Here is a 22,222-nt window from a genome sequence, read left to right as displayed (position 1 = left end):
CAACAAGCTAACTCATAATAATGCGGTTGAAAGCCATACAGATTGCTTTTAAAAAGTTTCCGTAGTGTAGAATCGATGTTGGCTTTGGAATGTACTTGAAAGCATCCGCCCTACAGACCGGTTATTACTTAATTGTGAAGCACATTCGTCTTATGTTTTTTTCGTTAAAAAATTAGTACGATATATATATATACTTGTAGGTGTTGCACCGACAGTAATTAAATAGTAATAAGATGATTTTAATTAGACGTTATTATTGAAATTGTTTTTTACGACTATTTTATCTGAGACTAATTTTTGTCTGGTGTTTGAACCGCAATCTTCGGGACTGACAATTTGGTATTCGATTTGTGTCTGTAAATGAATTAATTATCTTAAAAACGTTCAAACATTTTGGTTTATAATTATAATAATTGGACTACGAGCTATTAATTAATTTGAACTTACACATTTTAACATTTTCAGCTGTTTCAGATTAGTGTTAAAGATAACAATTGATGCAGCACATAAGTTAAAAAGAAAGTTAATAAATCGCTTTAATTCTTGTTTAACAAACTTAAGATGTATCATACAATGTAATTACTGCCATATTCGTACTAATTGTTTATATTTATCATAAAGCATGCAATTTTTCCTTCTTTTCGGAGCAGTTATTATATTTTGTGGTCGATTTTTATTAGTGAAAGTTCGATGTAAGTTATGGCATGAAAGTAACAAGAATGGAATACTTTATATAGGCTTAATTTTTCGAAATTTTATCTTGGAAAAGAAAACTACTACACGGTTGAACAACATCGTAGAATGCCATGGTTAATGCACCAAATTTGCACGAAAAACAATCCGATCCTTTTCCACATTGAGACAGGATGTTTACTAAATATTAATTGCTCAAATATATTGTTTAGAAAGGTTGTGAGATCGTGCCTGTTACAAAATGTCTTTATATTACTATTTTTGTACATATTGTATTTCATTTTACAGCTATTGACTTCGTATTTATCGAAATTACATACGGTTTAGGTAATTTGTGATGATAATGTCCAAATTAGGCATAGAATTATCGACAAGTGGTTGTGAAAATTCCAGTTATTGTCATCAAACAATTAATTTGGACATAACACTGTTAATAATTGTTAGTAACAATGCATTTATATGTAATTACACGTGTTCTATTATTAGTATTGTTATTATATTATTAGATAGCCAAGTTAAAAGGAAATTCCGAAAGTTAGGTACTATTTTGTGTTGGTCAAGGTTTCCCGATAAAATTTAATTGTTTACTACCTATTGTGTTAAAAGCATTATTTAAACATTTTACCGTTTAATCGATTTATACATATATATATGTATNGATTCTCTGATTGCATAAACTGCTCTTGTTTGAATGATCTACTAAATGAGACTATTAATTGTAAAGATATAAATGCGAGAAATGTTGTAAAGGATTGCGGTACTAAAAACCAGAAAGAAATACTTATTATCTACAAATACTATAAGGGGAAATGAGAATTAGTTGTGAAACAGGCAATGTTAACCTTATAGAGAGATTTATCTAATAAAGAGTTTCATAATAGAGAGTTGACACTTTAAACCTTTCTTTAGTAAGCAAAGGCAAACTTTACACAAAACTAAATACCAAAAGCTTTTGGTAACGTCTCGGACACAGGAATGCAATTAGAGAAAATGAATTTTCTTTTAATTTTCTTTGGAAATGTATCGAGAAAATCGCAATAGATGCCTAGGTATATAAAAATAATTGTGAAGATGAAATAAATCGTTATAAAACCTAGAATCGTCCATTAGACGTTTCGTTAGCATGAGTAGCGAGCTTCTTCAGAGTTTCTTCCATCTCTGATGCTGGATGACTTTAGACGTGAACCAGAACAGCATCAATTTACGAAAGCATTAACTAATTTGTCAATATCAGTGTTCCAACTTAAGAAGTAACAAGTACCTAACCCACTTACGATGGAGACATCCTCATGCATACGTAAATTACCTAATAACACCCGCATGGTTTATATACAGATTATAACCATGTTATTACTTGTCGTACATATATATATATATACATGTACTTAGTGTTAAAAGCATTATTTAAACATTTTACCGTTTAATCGATTTATACATATATATATGTATAGTTAAGTGTTAAAGCATAGCCTTCGAAAACTATGCAAATTCAAACATGTACGTACTTCCTACAATCGTAAAAAGGCGCGACTTCAATTGACTTGATTGTTAAACCAAGCGGAAACCAAAAAGGCGTTGACAACAATAAAAGAATATGTACCGTTGCAACCAACAGTCAAGTGTTTTTCGTATAAATCCAAGAAAATATCTATAGGTAAGGGATTAAAGGAAGAGTAAAAGTACACCGTGAAGGAAATGGGCAAGTTGTTGGTACTTCTTAAAAAAGCTTATAAGGTGGATTACTTCTTTATTCTGATGAGGCAAAAATATGGTTTAACGAATGCACTATTGTATCTTACATAAATAATCTATAAAGAATTACTTTGAAAGTCCGTAATAAGTATTAATTTCCTCTATGTATTAGTAGCTGTTGCAGTAGAATGTAATTTAATAATCAAACTGGTTCAAGGATTTAGAAGGACTTTAATTTTGGTATAATGCATAATCGAATAATATCAATAATAAATGAGCATTCAGTTCCAATTTCATGGCATATCTAACGTTATTACTATCAATTATTATTTTGATATTTTAAAATATAGAATACTATCACAGACTTCTTTTCTTTATAATAATATATGGTTAGGTTAGGTCAGATTTACAGCGAAATACCTGAACAAATAATTGGAGAATCTGAGATATAAAACTCTTGAAAAGTATTTGTAGATATGGCATAATTTTCGTTGGTTTGACCTTTAACTTGTATTTCCTAAAAACAAGTTATTTCTCTATTATGTAAATTGGAAAATAAGAAACAAAAGATCAACGGAAAATTTTGGTTGCAATTCTAGAGCTTTATACCATTAATTGATAAACCAAATGCAGTTTTTTTATAGAACATCTTTAGACGTCGTATCTCATCAAAAGACATTTTTGTTAATTTCCTGAAAACTTTGAAGCAAAAAGGAAATAGAATTAGTTGTAGATACTTGAAATTATTAAAGAATTTTAGCCCTTTAATGTTTTATCCCACAAAAAGTACCCACATGATTACTGCAAACTTCCTGTCATTTACGTTAAAAGTTATACCAATCGAATATTATATTTTTAAACGTTAATACATTTACCGAACAGAAATTATCGGCATTTTTTTTCATAATAATGTGGAATATAATTGCTAAAGGTTTTCGCCGCCAATTGGTCGACTGGTACTCTTTTGATTCGAGTCTAAAGGTCATCATCGGTTGGAGTAGCAATTTCCCTAGCACGGGTGGCAAGCTTCCTCAGAGATCTTTCCATTTTCGATGCTGGGTGGAGATGCTCGCCACTCATGCTAGCAAAACGCTGGTAAGCGTTAGACCCAAATCAGAATATCATCTCTCCATATGGAATCTACTTTTCAATCACGTCTATCTGAAAATATATTCTTTTTTTGCGAAAGTATTTGATGCTTCCCTGTGATGATTATCTGTCACATAAAATAATACACACATCTTCGATTCTCGATGTGACATATCGCTAATTTCCCAGGTAGGGAAACAGGAGAAGAAAAAATGATTTACTTTTCCTTCCATGCATATGAATTAGCCCATTTGCTGATCTTAGAACACCATTCAATTTGCTTAATTACTATTTATACTGCTAGTGGTATTTTATATGAACACGAAATTGGTGTTTGTCGTAACTTTCTCGACAACCAACAACACGGTAGAAAACACCGTGAGAAAACCACGACCCATTTGTTAGTAGCACTAATAATCATTAGAACATACAAATTACAATTACGTAACAAAACAAATTACCCTCTAATCGGACAGAAACATCCGGAGAGCATAAACGTTCTAATCAGTAACTACTTTAAGAAAATGATTACGTACCAACCACCGTATTTACTGTTACTTTTCATTGGCCACCTACGTAAACGGCATCGGCCCAGCGATATGGTGGCACCTCTGCCACCACAGGTTGTTGAACGCGATCTCCGCAACTAAACAAAAACACACTTAGCACTCTCTCGGCCAACTTCCTACGATGAGATACAACCGAAAATCAACCAACAACAATTGTCCCGAAAAATAAAAACCGAAAGACTTGTTTTATGACGTTGCGTTGTCGGAGAGATAGCAATTGTTTTGATTTTTGTCGCACTTGTGAGTAGAATTCGGTTTATTCGATTGTTGTTGGTTGCTGGGGGAGCGCGATTGTTGGTCGTTGCAACAAACAAACAAACACTGGTACGACCGATGACGATGGTTCTTCGATGGTGCCTCGGAAACAAATTACGACCGCGGTCCGCGACAGGTAATGCAGGTGAAAAAGTAGAAGGAGGAAAAGAATCGTGGTAGCAATGGAAGGGAATGAGATGTCACATATTTGTGCCGGTTGGCGACCACGATGGGGGCGACGTATTCACATGTATTTATACCATACGATTCGATGTGTATAGTACCTACCTACAGGATGTTCGAAATACTTCAAGGGAATATGACTGTAGTCAGAAAAGTAGCTTGGAAGAACTTCTTAGGAAAAATAGTGCCAAAAAAGAACACCCTTAAAGTCGTAGCTTCCAGTTACTTAAATTCTTTCTGAGGAGGGATGGGTTTTTGTTGAAAATCGTACCTGTTAGGAGTAGAAATATATTTTGTAGAAGGGTGGAATTTGGTTTGAAATTTGATCAATTCCATGAGTGTTAAATTGAGAAATACAGATTGCAAACTCAGATTAAATAAGGATCATATTTGAAAAATCAAATTTAATACGAAAAGACCTACAAAGGTGATCTCTTCGTCTTCCTGAGAGTCAAAAAAAGAAGAATAATTATATTTACAAACAGACAGTATCGGAAAATAATAATTAACTAAGAGAAATTAAAAATTACTTTAAGGTATTGAGATATTGGACCAGATCTTCGCGGGTTCCACAAGCGCCTTCCCGTTTCAGCATTTGCATCATAAAAAAGTTCTTTTTAAGTCACTTCTTCTTAAGTATACTTAACTTACGCTACATCTATTAGAGGAAAACTGTACCTAGTGGACGAACACAACAGGCAGTTCACCTTCACCAAGGTGTTTACATCTGAAAGCTGTCTCTCTTAAGCATTTCTGACTTAGCTGCTAGTTTTGTTTGGAATTGAACAGATGGCAGCAACAATTTCAAAAAATTAAAATTATAAACTAACATAAACGAAGTCCTTTCGTTATTGCTATCAGTATTGGTATTAAGTATACACTTAATCATATATGTAACTGAATAGAACAAAAAAATGTACACTTTACGCAGAGCTTTCTTTTAGTAAATACCAAAAGCTTTTGGTAACGTCTCGGACACAGGAATGCAATTAGAGAAAATGAATTTTCTTTTAATTTTCTTTGGAAATGTATCGAGAAAATCGCAATAGATGCCTAGATATATAAAAATAATTGTGAAGATGAAATAAATCGTTATAAAACCTAGAATCGTCCATTAGACGTTTCGTTAGCATGAGTAGCGAGCTTCTTCAGAGTTTCTTCCATCTCTGATGCTGGATGACTTTAGACGTGAACCAGAACAGCATCAATTTACGAAAGCATTAACTAATTTGTCAATATCAGTGTTCCAACTTAAGAAGTAACAAGTACCTAACCCACTTACGATGGAGACATCCTCATGCATACGTAAATTACCTAATAACACCCGCATGGTTTATATACAGATTATAACCATGTTATTACTTGTCGTACATATATATATATATACATGTACTTAGTTAAATAAATAAACATGTATGTATATATATATATATCACAGTTAGCGCAATGTGTTTTATCATTGACGACCTGCTATATTACTTAAGTCCGTTACAATGAGCTGAACTATAGAAATGACACCTGCTGTCATTATCCTGCCTCCATATGGACACCACGATGTACCCATACTACAAACAGATACAGTTAATGAAAACTGTAATGCATGTGCTATAACAATAAATTTGCAAACGGACAATTTCGATCGTAGGCAGATAAACGGTTATATTAGCAATGCTTTATAAATGATGAATAATTTCAAATAATTATGTATGTTCCACAATAATAAATAAATCGTAATTAACAACTTCTTGTCGGAATGTCACTACGATATCTTTACCGGCATTTGAAGAATGCAATAACGGCAAGGTTTCGGATTTGGGCTAAATCGGAATGAAAAATATCGATTAACTAAAAACTACATACCTGCATCACGAATTTTCATAATGAGAATTAACATTTTCATCCAATTTATTTATCGTATAAAAATCAAAGCCAAATAAGGGAGAAAGGATAATATAATATCACAAAGAAACCTTACGTTTCGTTTTTAATATCAGGGTAAACTATTAGTTAATTAATCATTTATATAAAAGCTTACAATAAATAACCAACAATCTACCCTGAAGATGACTAACAAGGACGAAACTTAGGTGTTGTTAATGATTCCTCCCCTTTTGACATTGATTTCCCTAAAACTATTTTCATATTTTACATAAATATTTTCGAAACGTTTTCCTGAATATACTTTCTGTTATTTACGCTAAATTAATTTGATAATATACCATGTCAATTAATTATATGGATACAGATACGTAATTAGAGAAATAGAAATCGTATAAATTACAGTCTATGCACCTAAACGTAGCATACATCCACGTACATAATCCAAGGTGAAAATTGAAAATTTCTTATTTATGATCAACAGACATCACTTCCGTTATCATTTATTATCAATGCTGTTACACAAAAATGTATATTTCTTGTGACATACACATACTAAAACAAAATAAATTAGAAATCAACATGTGAAAAATACGTTTCAACATTCAACACGTTTATAAAAACACTTAGGTCTTTATTTGTTTCTGCAGTAAATTTTAAACACTGAAACCAATATTGTATCAATTTTAAAACAGATAGTTTATACGTTATAGGGGGTTTATCTGATATACAATTTCATTATAGAGAGTTGGCACTCTAAACCCCTCTTCAGGCAGTAAAGGCATCATTTAGACAAAACATTACAGTGACTAATGTTACATAAATAAAGAAAAAAGAATAAAGAGAAATTCGGGTTCGTCGCTTAACGCACTGTTGATGTCTCCTTGTACATTGCGAACATATTATCTATTAACAACGAAAAACTAGCAAATAAAAGTCCTAAATCACATGCCCTATCCTTTATAATACCCAAGGAACACTAGGATCATACACATTCATTTGAGAATTAATTGTTAATCTATAAATGTGAAAAGTTTTGCAAAGGGTTGCGGCACTATAAACTAGCACACGTCCATGCATCTATGTAATTCAAGGTGAAAATTGAAAATTTCTTATTTATGTTAAACAGATATTACTTCCGTTATCATTTATTATCGCTGCTGTCACAAAAAGTGTATATTTCATGCAACACATGAACATTTATGGAAATAAATTAGAAATCAACAGAAGAAACAAACATTGAACGTTCATCTTCTTAAGCAACGATAATAAATGGGACATTTATAAATTATCTACCTTCTTACGTTACGTTCCTAGTTGAAGACGAACCTTCAGTTCATAAAAATTAAGGTACTATTATGTTTATTGCATAACAAAACTAGAGAATGTTCAGTATAAGTAACTAAGTAATAAGATAATTAGACAAAGTAATCAAACTTTAATAAAGGGAACATTATAAAGGAGTCATTCGTAATAAAGATAGAGTTACTTTAGAGGTAGATAGTTTTATAAAAACAGTTAGGATTCTGTTTCTGAGATACATTTCAAACACTAATATCAACGACCAATTAGTTGTGAAACAGGCAATGTTAACCTTATAGAGAGATTTATCTAATAAAGAGTTTCATAATAGAGAGTTGACACTTTAAACCTTTCTTTAGTAAGCAAAGGCAAACTTTACACAAAACGAAATATTGATTAAAGTTGCGCAAATAAACGAAAAAAAGAATAGAGACATTCGGGTTTGTCGCTTAACGCACTGTTGAAGTCTCTCCGTATACTGCGAACATATTATCAATTAAGAACGAAAAAATGACAAATAAAAGTACTATATCACATGTTTCATCCTCTATAAGGATCAAGGGACACCGGAGTCAATCGCTGAGAACATATTTTGTTTATTTAATTGCATAAATTGATCATCTTTGAACACCATTTCAGAACTATTCGTGAAGTTGTAAGTGTGAGAAGTTTTGCAAGGGTTTGCGACATTACAAACCATCAACAAATGCTTGCAATTAGTATTTATATAATTCTTTAATTATAAAGGAGTTATTCGTAATAGAGAGAGAGTTACTTTAGAAGTAGATAAATTTATAAAAACAGTTAGGTTTCTGTTTCTGAGATACATTTCAAACACTAATATCAACGACCAACTAGTTGTGAAACAGGCAATGTTAACCTTATAGAGAGATTTATCTAATAAAGAGTTTCATTATAGAGAGTTGCCTATTATTACCTTTCTTTAGTAAGCAAAGGCGAACTTTAGACAAAACGAAATATTGATTAAAGTTGCGCAAATAAAGGAAAAAAGAATAGAGACATTCGGGTTCGTCGCTTAACGCACTGTTGAAGTCTCTTTGTATACTGGGAAGATATCATCAATTAACAATACAAAAAAGATAAATAAAAATACTATATCACATGCCTCATCCTCTATAAGGATCAAGGGACACTGGAGTCAATCGCTGTGAACATATTTTGTTTATTTAATTGCATAAATTGATCATCTTTGAATAGCTTTTGAGAACTATTTGTGAAGTTGTAAGTGTGAGAAGTTTTGCAAGGGTTTGCGACATTACAAACCATCAACAAATACTTGCAATTAGTATTTATATAATTCGTTAATAACACAAATACTTTAAGTAAATTGGAAAAATATTTAAAGGTGTTTTTCTCGATTTTCGAAACAAACTGAGGAATTGTACGTAAACAGTTAATAATATGTTAATTTAAACATTAACTTCGCAGCTAATTAACTTTTTTAAAAGCAAAATAAGGATTACTAAGGAAACAGCGTCGAATAATAATAACAATTTTGTTTACATGTATTCTAATTAAACTTGAACCAGACGCTTTTTACGCGAACCCTTTACATACAATTAGTTTTGTTATTAATAAATTTACAGTTACAAGAAGGCTGGGTATACTCAAGTGCACAACATATACATACATACATCTAAATATGAATCTATGTGTTAGTGTTCATGTGCGCATGTGTGCGGCGGGAAAAAAGGATGAAGCAAGTAATTGTTGAATTAGTCGAGTTAACCATGATAAATAACGGATTTGTAATTTCTGAGCAAAAGTAATTAAATTTACAGGAAACATTCCAGGTCATTGTATTTTAAAATGCTACCGCGATCTAGCCACTTGTTCAATTAAAAAAATACAGTTTTTGAACTCTAAACCCCAATATTTAAGGGATGATATATGTACAGAATAATGCGAGGTAAGTTGGCTCAATAGTCTCCGAGACTTAAAGGGTTTGTTAGATTACAGAAATGTATTAGGCAGTAGAAATAGGATTAAAAAGAATTTTTGAGTACCGTTTAAACACTAAAACCATCACTGAATCGATTGAAAAACAGATAATTTATTTGTTATAGGGAGTTTATCTGATGTACAATTTCATTATAGAGAATTGACACTCTAAACCTCTTCTCAGAAAGTAAAGGAATCCTTTAGACAAAACATTACAGTGACTAATGTTACATAAATAAAGAAAAAGAATAAACAGAAATTCGGGTTCGTCGCTTAACTCACTGTTGATGTCTCCTCGTACATTGCGAACATATTATCAATCAACAACGAAAAACTAGCAAATAAAAGTACTAAATCACATGCCCGATTCTCTATAAGAACCAAGGAACACTGGGGTCATTCGTTGCAAACATTTTTTGTTTTCGTAGAAGAGAGTTATATACAACAGATGGAGAGTTTACAAAAACACTCAGGTCTGTATTTGTTTCTACAGTAAATTTTAAACACTGAAACCAATATTGTATGAATTGTACAACAGATAGTTTATGCGCTATAAGGGGTTTATCTGATGTACAACTTCATTATAGAGAGTTGACACTCTAAACCTCTCCTCAGACAGTAAAGGAATCCTTTAGACAAAACATTACAGTGACTAATGTTACATAAATAGAGAAAAAAGAATAAGGAGAAATTCGGGTTCGTCGCTTAACGCACCGTTGAAGTCTCTCCGTATACTGCGAACATATTATCAATTAACAACGAAAAAATGACAAATAAAAGTACTAAATCGTATGCTCGATCATCTACAAGGATCAATAGATACCAAGATCATTAGCTGCGAACATATTTTGATTCTCTGATTGCATAAACTGCTCTTGTTTGAATGATCTACTAAATGAGACTATTAATTGTAAAGATATAAATGCGAGAAATGTTGTAAAGGATTGCGGTACTAAAAACCAGAAAGAAATACTTATTATCTACAAATACTATAAGGGGAAATGAGAATTTGCTCTTAACTCATTAGTAAAATCTCTTTTAATTATTTATCAATAAAAGATTAGAATAGCAGAAAAAGAGATTCAAAACTAAGCAAAGAAGCAGTTGTCATTTTGCATTTGTATTTGTACCTTAAACAGACAGCAACATACTCTAAATACACATCGATGTCTTTCAACATATTTCTGATAAACAATGATCAGGGAAAGTCCGTCTTTTTTACTTGACAGTCCCGTATTAAATATCTTATACGTACATATGTTTATATACTAACTCCAAACGTTCACTTTTGCTTCATGTTGAAACAGTATCCGACCGATTGTGCTTTCTTTCGCAATGTAATTTTAAAAGTAATATTGACAATTGAGACAATCGATATAAACGTAAATATGTATATTATTACTCTACTCGTATACACACACACATACATAATATCAATATCTAAAACTTTTTCTCTTTTACGTTACATTGACGATTTTGTAATAACTTTGCATCCTACGAGGGGGTGATGAAAGGAGGGGGGCGTTCGCTGGGAGTTCTCAGACACTTTCTCCAGTTAATTGATTCAAAAAAATTATTTATTAGATCAGTGGCATTCTCATGAACAGGTTTACATATATATTAACACATATACTGAGTGAAAATATTTATTTACTTAAAAGAATTGAAGTTCGCTGTAGAAGATTTAAGGGAACAGGGAGGGTGCATTAAGGGGGAGAACATTAGTATCCCCAAAGATTAACATAAATTAAAAGTTTGGTTGTATTTTACCAGAAAAATTTGTCCCCAGGATTATAAAAATAGACCCAAAAATTATTCGTAACTCTTATCTTTTCAATGTCGCGATTACCTTTTAGATTTCGGCATCTATGGGAGATTGAATAATTTAAGTAAGTACTTAAGTAAATAGAAGCTTCGAAAAATTAAAAATTAAGGTATAATATTAAGTAATAAACTATTTAGTTTAATAATTTCAAAAGAAGGAAATTTTTAATTAAAAAAGTGACAGTAAAATCGTTTATACTAAAACATCGCAGTATCGAAGCCTATATACCAATTACCTAAAACTGCAGTGATTTTATAATTTTTATTTAATATACAAAAATATACAAAATGGAATTATTATTATTATTTGACCTCAACGATGTCATCTATTGACCAATATTTTAAAAAATAAAGATTTTTTTGTTATTGAACAACCCTAAAGTGACATTATTTGAATAAAAATTATTGTAAACCTAGAAAGAACTAAAAATTTGAGTTATTCTTAATCTACCCAGTGTATGCATCATCCTTTTTCATCTTCCTCGGTGGATAAGTACAGAACGCGTATGCAAGTGTAATTTTTAACGTACGGATTATCTAGATGAACATTACAGTGAAAGTGTACCAAGTGTGAAAAGAAACGAGACACTTTCACGAATCTTCATCGCGGATCGTGTTAGATGCAGCAGCTACTTATTATTAATATCATTTGCATTATTATTTTCTTAATTGCGAATATTCCCCGTACCGCGTACTTTGGAGAAAACATTTTGAGACGTGATTAAGCAAAATAAACAATACAATAGCCAAGTATTTAACGAAAACGACAGACCAAAATAGAATTAAAGTTACTTTTGTTAGTCAATAGAATAACTACAACAATAATTGTTGTTAAAGAAACTCCTTCAGAAGTCGGAACAATTGAATTATGCTCAACAGAGAACTGTGTAAAAACTGTCAATGAAGAAAGAAAGTGGTTTTGTGTAGAAAAATGTATTTGTCCTAACAACAATAAGAAAATGGAACAGAAATTGAATTTCTTATTTGAAAATAAAAATATTTTCTTCAGCTTTTAGCTAAGTATTCAAAACAACATTCCATTAGAATAGTATATGTGGATGAAAAATGTTAACTTTCCAAAACTTTTCGGTGTAAATAACTACTTACTTCACAAACAAGGAGTATCATCTTGTTCAGAAAATATCTGTAATTCCTTCAAAAATAGTAGTTACGCTTTGTATTATCTTACACACAATAAACAAATGAAATTTTGCATGTGTTTACTGAAAAATTTTCAAGAGATTGTACCAGCATAGTCGGTAAAAACAAATCCAAAAGGCAAATAATCCAATCTAGGTCTTCCTTACTTTAGCCGAGTAGAAAATAAGTATCAGGGCTCCGATCAGGATGGGTTCGGACAGCCGATCTGCCCTAATTAGGGCTCAAAACTGATCACCTTATCCTGATTGGAATACCCTATGTGGCCCTGAACAGGTTGACTTATAAGGGGCATATCAGGGTGTCTTAAACCCGACTAGAAATTATGATCGTGGACCTAACAGGGTATAACCTCGATTCATACAAGGTCCTGACAAGGACTTCCCTATGTTTATATGAGTAAAACTGTCGCGCATTTTTTTAAGAAGGACCTGATAAGAAAATAAAAATTAGGACCTGATAGGGAAATTCAATTCAATTCCCTATCAAAACCTGACTGCAAATTTATTATTAAAATAGGCCAGTTTTAATATAACCATAGATTTATTGATAAAGTTTTTTTGACATCGTATAAAAAGACTGGTAAAATTGTAATTGATATTTAACAAGAAGGAAAATCCATTTTCTCTTGGATTGCCATCTGATGATACTTAAGTCCTGATCAGAATTTAATTATATTTACCCTGCAAAGCATGAAATGATCTAATCCTGATAAGATCCTAGCGTGGAAAACTTGATTTCATCAATTTTTTTACTTTGACAGGATACACCGTGGACATCCTGATTTGAACCTGACAAGTATATTCTTATTACGGATATCTTTATTCAATCCTCATTAGGACCTCACTGGGAATTCCTTAAACTGGACAGCCTTATTAGGTCTTCACATATATCGGGCTAACCTAACCTGCTTCTAATTTCCAGTCGGGAATGATCCACCTTTTGTAGAACGAATTGTTGGGTCCCGACCAGATTGACCTAATATGTTGTACAAATTAGCCAGGGTATCTCCCAGGATTCGTAATTGGATTTCGATTTGCGATTTATAATTCGACTTAAATTTCATTCAAACGCAACGTAACTACAGTTCTTACGTCTTTACGTTGCTGCCCAAATTCTCTAAGTACCCGTTGCTCCAATTGAGTTTATTATTTAAAAAAAATACCCCAATTTTGATAACTGTAGGGTAATTAAGTGGGCATTATGTCAGACACGATCCCGACCGCTTTACCATTACATACATATGGTTTTACTACCATACGCAACCATCACCTATTAAAAGTATTTCAATTTATACAATCGGAAGAGCACAGAAGAAAATTCCGGTCCCATTCAAAGCAATAATTTAATAACGGTTGAATTTTAATTATAATCGTTACGCCGATCTTATATTTCTTACACAAGCTCTGGGTTCGCATTCAGATAGAAATGCCGTTAGCAAATGGACAATTACGTGAAAATTCACTACAATTAGAGGTATTTATCGTTTGGCAACGTCGCACACACGCTGCGATTGTATGTTCATCGCCTCCTGCGATTTCTGCTGATGCCCAGCTGGCCGCGGACATCATCATCGCCGTCGCCGCCGCCGCTGTTGCCTCCTCCTGCGAACTCTTCCAGCTTCACGTGAGGTAACAATAATACCCACGGAAAGTGAAATTATTCATCAAACGGCGTACCCATCATGGTACATGGTCTCATCATGACCATCTAACGAAGACGTGCACGTAAATACATTCACATAATGCACTACAAGTGTGTGGTATGGAGATAAGCGAGAGGACCATATACCACACTGACTCTGTGTCAATTATGCCGGAATCATCCATCTTACCTTCTTCGATTGACTTTCTTTCTAATTACATGCCAGTCACGGCGAACAGAGACAGCAACGTTTCTTCCGATATACGGATTTAAGGTTTCATGCAAAACCAATTCTCCAAATGACTGTTGATGGTCTTTCTCGGTGAATTCATTGGGACGTCCAACTCGTAATTTCAGTAGGATCTTTAATGTTTGAAAATTTTCTTTTAATGATTTCGTTATTTCATTCTTAGTTTCTTGCCATCTGCAAGAAAAGAAAGCAGAAACGACTGCACCACTGCTTTGGAGAGGAAGGTATCTCCAATTCGCATTTTGGCGATCTTCCAGAAATGACCTTAACTATTTCCATATTAGAATTACCAAAATCTCGACATCAGTTCATTATTTTATCTTAAATGTAGATAGCTTTTACGTAACATCTCTAGGTAAGTAGAAACTGCATTTAATAAGCCAATTTCTCCCTATAGCGTCCGATCATCCTCCAGGAATTTCAACATGAAATTGAGTGACAGGACAGAAAAATAATAGGATGAAAATAGAAAAAAGGGATTAGTTCTTTGATAAACAAATGCTACCTTTGGTTTCCCAAATAAAGAACTACCTACATAAAAGTAAAAGAATTAATAACTTGGCAAGGAGGAGTTAGAGATACCCTTAACTAAAATGAAAGGGGTATTAACAAAACAGTTTTTAATGAAGATAATTAAAAGGAAAACAGAAATATTGGCATGCAAGGGAAGTATGGAAAAAGCAAACAGAAGACCAAGAATTCATTAGAAGAAGTGGCTGAACTGGTACCTAGAAAGTCAGATAACTCAGGGTGGAAGTTACTTCTTTGCTCATGAATGGTTAATTTAGAAATTCGAAAAAGATCGTTAAAGGTGTATGTATGGAGTGCGGCGTTGTACGGATGCGAAACATGGACGATGGGCGAAGCCGAAAATAAAAGGTTAGAAGCGTTCGAAATGTGGTGTTACAGGAGAATGACGAGAATACCGTGGATAGAGAAGGTCAAAAAAGAAAAGGTATCAAAAAGAATAGAAGAACAGAAGACTCTATGGAAGTCAATAACAAATAGGAGAGATAAGTTGGTTGGACACCTTCTCAGATTATAGAAACAGTTAAGGATGTGGGATGTTCTAGTTTGAGGAAAGAGTGGAAAAACAAATATTAACCTTGGGAAGGAAATTTCGGATCTCTTTATCTAGGAAACAATTCTATCAAAGAAAAGAACTACATCTTCTTATTGTTACTACCAACGCACAATCCAGAAATTTTAAATTATCATGTAAGTAAGGCAATATAAAATAGAAGACTGTACCCAACATACTCTCCAAAATCCATTCTCTTTAACACATTTTACACTATCATAAAAAAGACAATAAGATATACTTCTAACATTTTGGTTCTTTTTGAAAATCCTGCTGTCATGAGAGTGTTTAACAAACGACGTACTGATTGAAAATGGTAATTTGTTCGGAAGAATCTCATATGATTAAAACCAGTACCATAACAACCTCCGTTTCTCGTAGAAAGCTTCGTCGCCTCGACGAAATAAAAAAAAAAAAAAGAAACCACGTTCACGTTTTTGCTTGAGATGAAAGTTTTCTCGATCTTGCGATGCCAATTCCGTAGTTACTACAACTACTGCTGTAGCCGTTGCTGCTGCTACATCTCCCTTGAGTTATTGGTTATGAGAAATCATTGACCTTTCTTTCTTAACTCAACAATTGACGGCAGTCTGGGCTGAAGATCCACCTATTTATTCATTAAAGCGCGAATTAAGACGATACACATTCTCATGATAATTGAATGTTGGTTTCTGCGATAATTGACTAACTTCCACGTAGTGCGGCCGAAACGTAGTAATAGTAGTAGTAATAGTAATTATTATAGAAAGGGATATGGTCCCCTGGCAATTAATTGGTACTCACAAGTGTATATAATGACAAACAACAGGTTCGGATTTAAAAGTAATTTCGAAAGAGGAATTGGCAAGATTATAGACCAACCAATGACGATATGATAGTGATGATGATGATAAACCTATCATTAAATTTTGTACATGTTGTCGGAAATGTATGACATCTAGGAATTGTATACAATTCCTAGGAAATGTATGCAACTCCAAGGCTATTTAGGAAATCTATAAAATATTGTTTCAAAGATTTTTTAATACACACATATCCTGGGAAATTTATCCATTTCCTAGGAATTATATGGAATTCCGATATTGTACAAAAAAATGTCTAAAACTAATGCTTTCTGTGAATAAAATGAATAAAACACATTAGTAAACTAAGAATCAGACTTCTCTGTGAATACAATAAATCGCCTGATAAATTTCTCACGAAATGTGTTTAATATAATTTATTTTGGTAATTGTCTAGACGATGGCCCTCACCCCCGAAGGGGGAGGGGTGGGTGGGATCGAAAGAGGAGGCCTAACCCCCCCCACTGTACCATAAAAAGTTCGTGGCGGTCTCACCCCCATAAAAAGTTATGGGGGTTGAAAGTTGATTATTTTGACAATTTTCATACACTATAATTCAAATAAAATTCAATAAAAAAAATATTTAGAAGCTGGTGGAGGTGGGGGATCGAAAGAGGGTAGTCACTTTAACAAAATCCTATAACCTAACCTAACCTAAGCTAACCTACCTTATTAATAAAGATAGTTAAATAATGTTTTATATGACTTTATTGTTTAAGAATGACTATATAAATATTTACATACCTAGAAATGTATTAAAAATTGGCATATTTATTAACTTTGAACCCCCATAACTTTTTATGGGGGTAAGACCGCCACGAACTTTTTATAGCATAGTGGTGGGGGAGACCTCCTCTTTCGATCCCCCCACCCTTCGGGGGTGGGGGCCATCATCTAGACCTTTACCTTTATTTTACACATTTCCAGACGATTTTAGGAATTATATACATTTCCTCGGAATTATATACAATGACGGATTACACGCATTTCCGTTAATTTGCACAAATTGTCAGGGGTACATAAACGGACATAGGGTACCTTTTATCCTGAAAAAAATACTGCTCCTGAGGGATATAAAAAAATTGTTTTATGTAGTCGATAATCTTTGACGCACACCTATATAGGAAATCAACACGAGCGAAGCCGCAGGTAAAACCTATCATGAAATATAATGTCAAACGACAGGTCCGGATTGAAAAATAAAATGAAATAAAATCGTTAAGATTATGGACCAACCGAAGAAATTGTTTCCTTAGTATTTTCTATTAGTGAAGTTTATTATATTCATTGTGTTGTTGATATCGTATCTGCAGCAATGTCAAACAACAGGTCCGGATTCAAAAATAAAATTAAAAAAAAAACCGGAAGGATTATGGACCAAATAAAGAAGTTGTTTACTGTGTATTTACAATTGGTGGAGTGTACTATATTATTTCTGGTGTTGATATCGTATCTGCAGCAAATGTCTCAAAACGGAAAAGCTATAATTAATACGCTATTTGACATCATTGTCTACATTTAGACATTCATTCCTTCGACCTACACAAAATTTCTTTTAAGAGATACTATAGCGAACTATATACTTCAAAGGACACCTTCCGAAGTTTATTAATCTCCAATATGTAATTAATAAATTGTAGCAGACAGAAACGAAAACGAATCTAAGTGTATTATAATTTAAAATCAATAACTCCCTTTCCAAATTTATCAAAATCGATAAAGATAAAACGAATCAAATCTCTTAATCGGCAGACTAAACAACATATTTTTTACTTTAAGAACTATTTCTTTCATCGTAATTGTGATATCAGAAGTTTCAGTGTGATGCTAAGCAAAGGAATGTTAATACGTTTAGAAATACAGTAAACAAATAAATTAAAAACTTCATTAACGATTAAATCAGATCATAATTCTGATTTTATTTATTATTATTAATTACAAAAACTATACCATTAATTAATGCAAAAGAAATGACTCGATTTTAACAAAATGTACCTACCATCTAAACGTGATGGTGCTTGGGGGTAAAGTTTGCTGCAATCTGTTAAGAATTAATAAACAATTTCAAATTATTGTAAAATTGTATTCGTTTTCATAAATATTGCCTTTAACGTGAGAGATTTGAGATATTTTCGTTGGTTGAACCAAGTTCACTGAAGCAGGCCACAATTTTGTGTTTTTTTAAAGGTATAAGTAAAATATGTGGTACTGTCGTGTAAATAGCGGTAATGATACCGATCAAAGTATCTTTTACTTCAAACGATGTGTGAAACCTTCTAATCGTGACGCTGCGATTATTTATTGTATAATAGAAATTCATTAAGAAAATGGTTTTGAAATTGGGACAATCATCTGAACTATGGCTTTCTCTTTTTAGTACTCGTCTAATCCTTAACAAAATAAACGATAAACCGAATGGTAATTGGGATGTCCCAAATTGCGAAATTGTTCTGGTTTCTACCTTTTGATTTTCTTACGAAAATGTAAACACTTATATAACAATATAAACGATAATGATATGGTTTGGGTCATTTTATATCTATAAAAATTGATTTACTGTATCGTATACCGTTTAATTAATTAACGACTTCTGAAGAAAGGCATGCGCTTGCAGAGGAAATACGTGATTCAAAAATAATGACCGAAAATATATCAACAATTCTTTTTGTAGGTACAATAACCACGATCAACATCATAAAGACGTGACTTCTAATTCTGGTTGGACACCCACTCTTTCCTGTCCTGAGTCAATCTTCGCATTTCCCTAATACTAGAGCATGCCACATCCCTAACTATTTGTATAATCTAATCTAGGTCTACCTCTACCCCTCCTAACTCCTGTTTCTGCTTCTAATATGTCTCTGACTAGCCCTTCATGCCTGAGAAGGTGTCCTACCAACTTATCTCGCCTATTTCTTATTGACTTCCATAGAGTCCTCTGTTCTCCTATTCTTCCTAATACCTCTTCATTTCTAACCTTCTTTATCAACGGTATTCTCATCATTCACCTGTAACACCACATTACGAACGCTTCTAACCTTTTATTTTCCGCCGCGCCCACCGTCCATGTTTCGCATCCGTAAAGTGTCGCGCTCCATACATACACCTTTAACAATCTTCTTCAAATTTCTAAATTAATCGTTCGTGAGCAAAGAAGTAACTTCGTGTTGTTGAAGATGACTCGACCCTGCGGTATCCTTTGTTTTATATCTCTACAACTCTTTCCATCCTGACTTATCTGACCTCCTAGCTACTTCAAATGTATCACTCTTTCTCTACTTGCATACCAGTATCATTGTTTTACTTTGATTTATTTTTATACAATACAATAACTAAAATAAACTTTTGGGGTTTTGATTTTATGATTTCCAAAATGATCTCGTGACCAAGATCGACTCCGTTCGTCACCAAAGATATAAAGTTGACCATCAGTGAATTCCAATTGCGGACAAGACACGGTGTTATTGGCATAATGTAGCCGGTTGGAAAGCACGATCCGTGTTGCATTGCAAATATTTTATAAACTATCTGTAATCATACAAAGAGAAAGCCTTTCACTGGCATGGCTGCGTTAACGGGTCCGTAACAGAACTTCGGAGAAAAAGAGAGAGAGAGAGAGCACATATCTCTTGTCAGTGGTAACAAATCGCGGAAATACGACCACGTATCGTCCAAATAAAAATTAAAACCAGAGAGTTAATAATTAGTAGGATTAATTAACGAAAAGTTACAAGAAAAAGAAGCAGTCTTGAAATATTAAACTATTAAACTTTGGACCACGCTGCGATGGACGCAAGGACGCAACAAGGAACTAAAAATGTATATAAGTATCAGTTTAGAATACTGTAACTGATTAAAAATACGGCAATACCTAATAAATTTGTTCGCTTGTAAAATAATTTTACGATAAGAGTAAATCGTTTGTTTATAGCTGCAACAAAACGTGCACCGAAATATATTTTTCTCATTGTGGGACACTGTGTAATGGACGCAGAATATCAAAAAATATCAATGAAAATATTAGAAGCACAGTTTATGAAAAAGTCACAATCCCAAAAGAACAAATACCTATAATAAACTGAATGTGTTGTATCTGATTTAAAATAGTTTTGTTATGTTGTAATATTAAACAATGGATAATTCAGATAAAAATAGTATATTAAGGAACGGAAAATATATTAAAATATTTGTTGGTTCATTTTCCTGTAGGTACAATGGGAAAAGGATAATAAGTAGATTTCATTAAAAGGGCATTTAGTTCTTTACGTAATATCATCAGGTTTTATTTTATATTAAGGAGTTTATATTTTTATTGTTTCATACCAGACCTGCGATCAGGCATTAATCGCCTATGTAGGATTATTTTGTAATTAACTGGTTAATAATAAATAAAAAAGTAAATAAATGCGGTATTGACAAAACAGTATTGTATGAAAATAAATAAAAGTAAGAAAAAGTAGGGAAATAGCGAATATAAAGATAGGAGATGAAAAATTAGAGGAAGTGGCTGATTTTATATATCCATGAAGTCAGATAAATCTGGACGGAAGGAGTAGTAGGGATATAAAGCAGAGGATAGCGCAGGATCGAGTCGCCTTCAATAAAAAGAAGTCACTTCTATGCTCGCGAACCGTTAATTTAGAAATTCGAAAAAGGTTGTTAAAGGTGTATGTTTGGAGCACGGCGTTGTACGGGTGCGAAACATGGACAGTGGGCATGGCAAAATGTGGTGATACAGGAGAATGATGAGGATATTGTGGACAGAGAATTTTAGAAATGAAAAGGTAGTAGAAAAAGTAAGAGAACAGAGGACTCTATGGAAGTCAATAAGAAATAGGCGAGATAGGTTGGTAGGACACCTTCTCATGTATGAAGGTCTAATTAGAGACATATTAGAGGCAGAAACGGTAGTTAGGAGGGGTAGAGGTAGACCTAGATTAGATTACTGTTCGCAAATAGTTAAGGATGTGGGTTGTTCTAGTTTTAGGGAAATGCGAAAATTAGCTCAAGGTAGGTAAGAGTGGAGGTGCGTGTCGAACCAGTCTTAGGACTGACGACCTTATTATGATGATCATTGATATTTAAGACTATGTTTTGGTCGCATCGTTTTTGACGGGCCCTTCTTTCTGTTCTTTTATTTCGAAAGTAGTCATGAAGATGTGCTTTCATTCTTGAGAGGTATTGAAAGGCATACCAGAAAAGTGAAAAAGCTGTTAGATACTAGTGAACATTATTAAACACAGAATGAAGACGAACAAGTATTTTATCGCCATGTTGTAAATACTTAGTTGTCAAGAATTTCTTATATTGCTTGTTGTAAACGCACTGGAAGTTTATTAGCATCAGACTTAAGCATTCTTAGAGGTATTAAATCTGTGTGTGTAGGTATGATATAACAGTAAATTTATATTGCTTATTTCGTAAATTATAATTCCAAAAGTCGTGAATTGTGAAAGCACGGAATACTTGACAGCACAATCTAATAATTTCAAAACCATCTTGATGTACCTTACGTATTACTTACTAAATGTGAATGAAATGTACGGATTGCTATAGTATATCGTTTTTGTACAAACAAATAGTTCCATTATTACGGATTTTGATCCACAAAATGGCATTCAATCAAGTTTGCCCAAGTCTAATTTGCAATTTTATAGATTAAGCCGTCCTTGACAAATTTAATTGACCTCGACATTACAATTTATTGCATTTAGCATGTAGAAAGTGATTATAATGAATTTTTATTTTTATTAACAAGTGTTTTATGGCATATCGTAAACCGATATATACATCAACTTTT

At 32.9% G+C, this 22,222-nt stretch overlaps 1 protein-coding gene across 3 annotated transcripts in view; it reads right to left on the bottom strand.

Moving 5' to 3' along the window:
- The window catches only part of LOC108744453, a 119,621-nt gene that overhangs the window by 51,139 nt on the left and 46,260 nt on the right, over window positions 1-22,222 (bottom strand). Inside the window, exon 1 of one of the 3 annotated variants that reach the window (XM_018480227.2) lies at window positions 4,011-4,417. The exons of the other annotated variants lie outside the window; for them this stretch is intronic. The gene's annotated coding sequence lies outside the window, so the exon portion shown is untranslated. Of the gene's footprint in view, window positions 1-4,010; window positions 4,418-22,222 lie in introns of those variants that run through there. 3 annotated transcript variants of the gene reach the window in all.

This window comes from Agrilus planipennis, unplaced genomic scaffold (genome assembly GCF_000699045.2).
Source record: "Agrilus planipennis isolate EAB-ADULT unplaced genomic scaffold, Apla_2.0 scaffold6, whole genome shotgun sequence".
NCBI classification, from domain to species: domain Eukaryota; kingdom Metazoa; phylum Arthropoda; class Insecta; order Coleoptera; family Buprestidae; genus Agrilus; species Agrilus planipennis.
The sequence above is the reverse complement of the archived record's forward strand: the minus strand, read 5'-3'. Positions and strand labels throughout refer to the sequence as shown.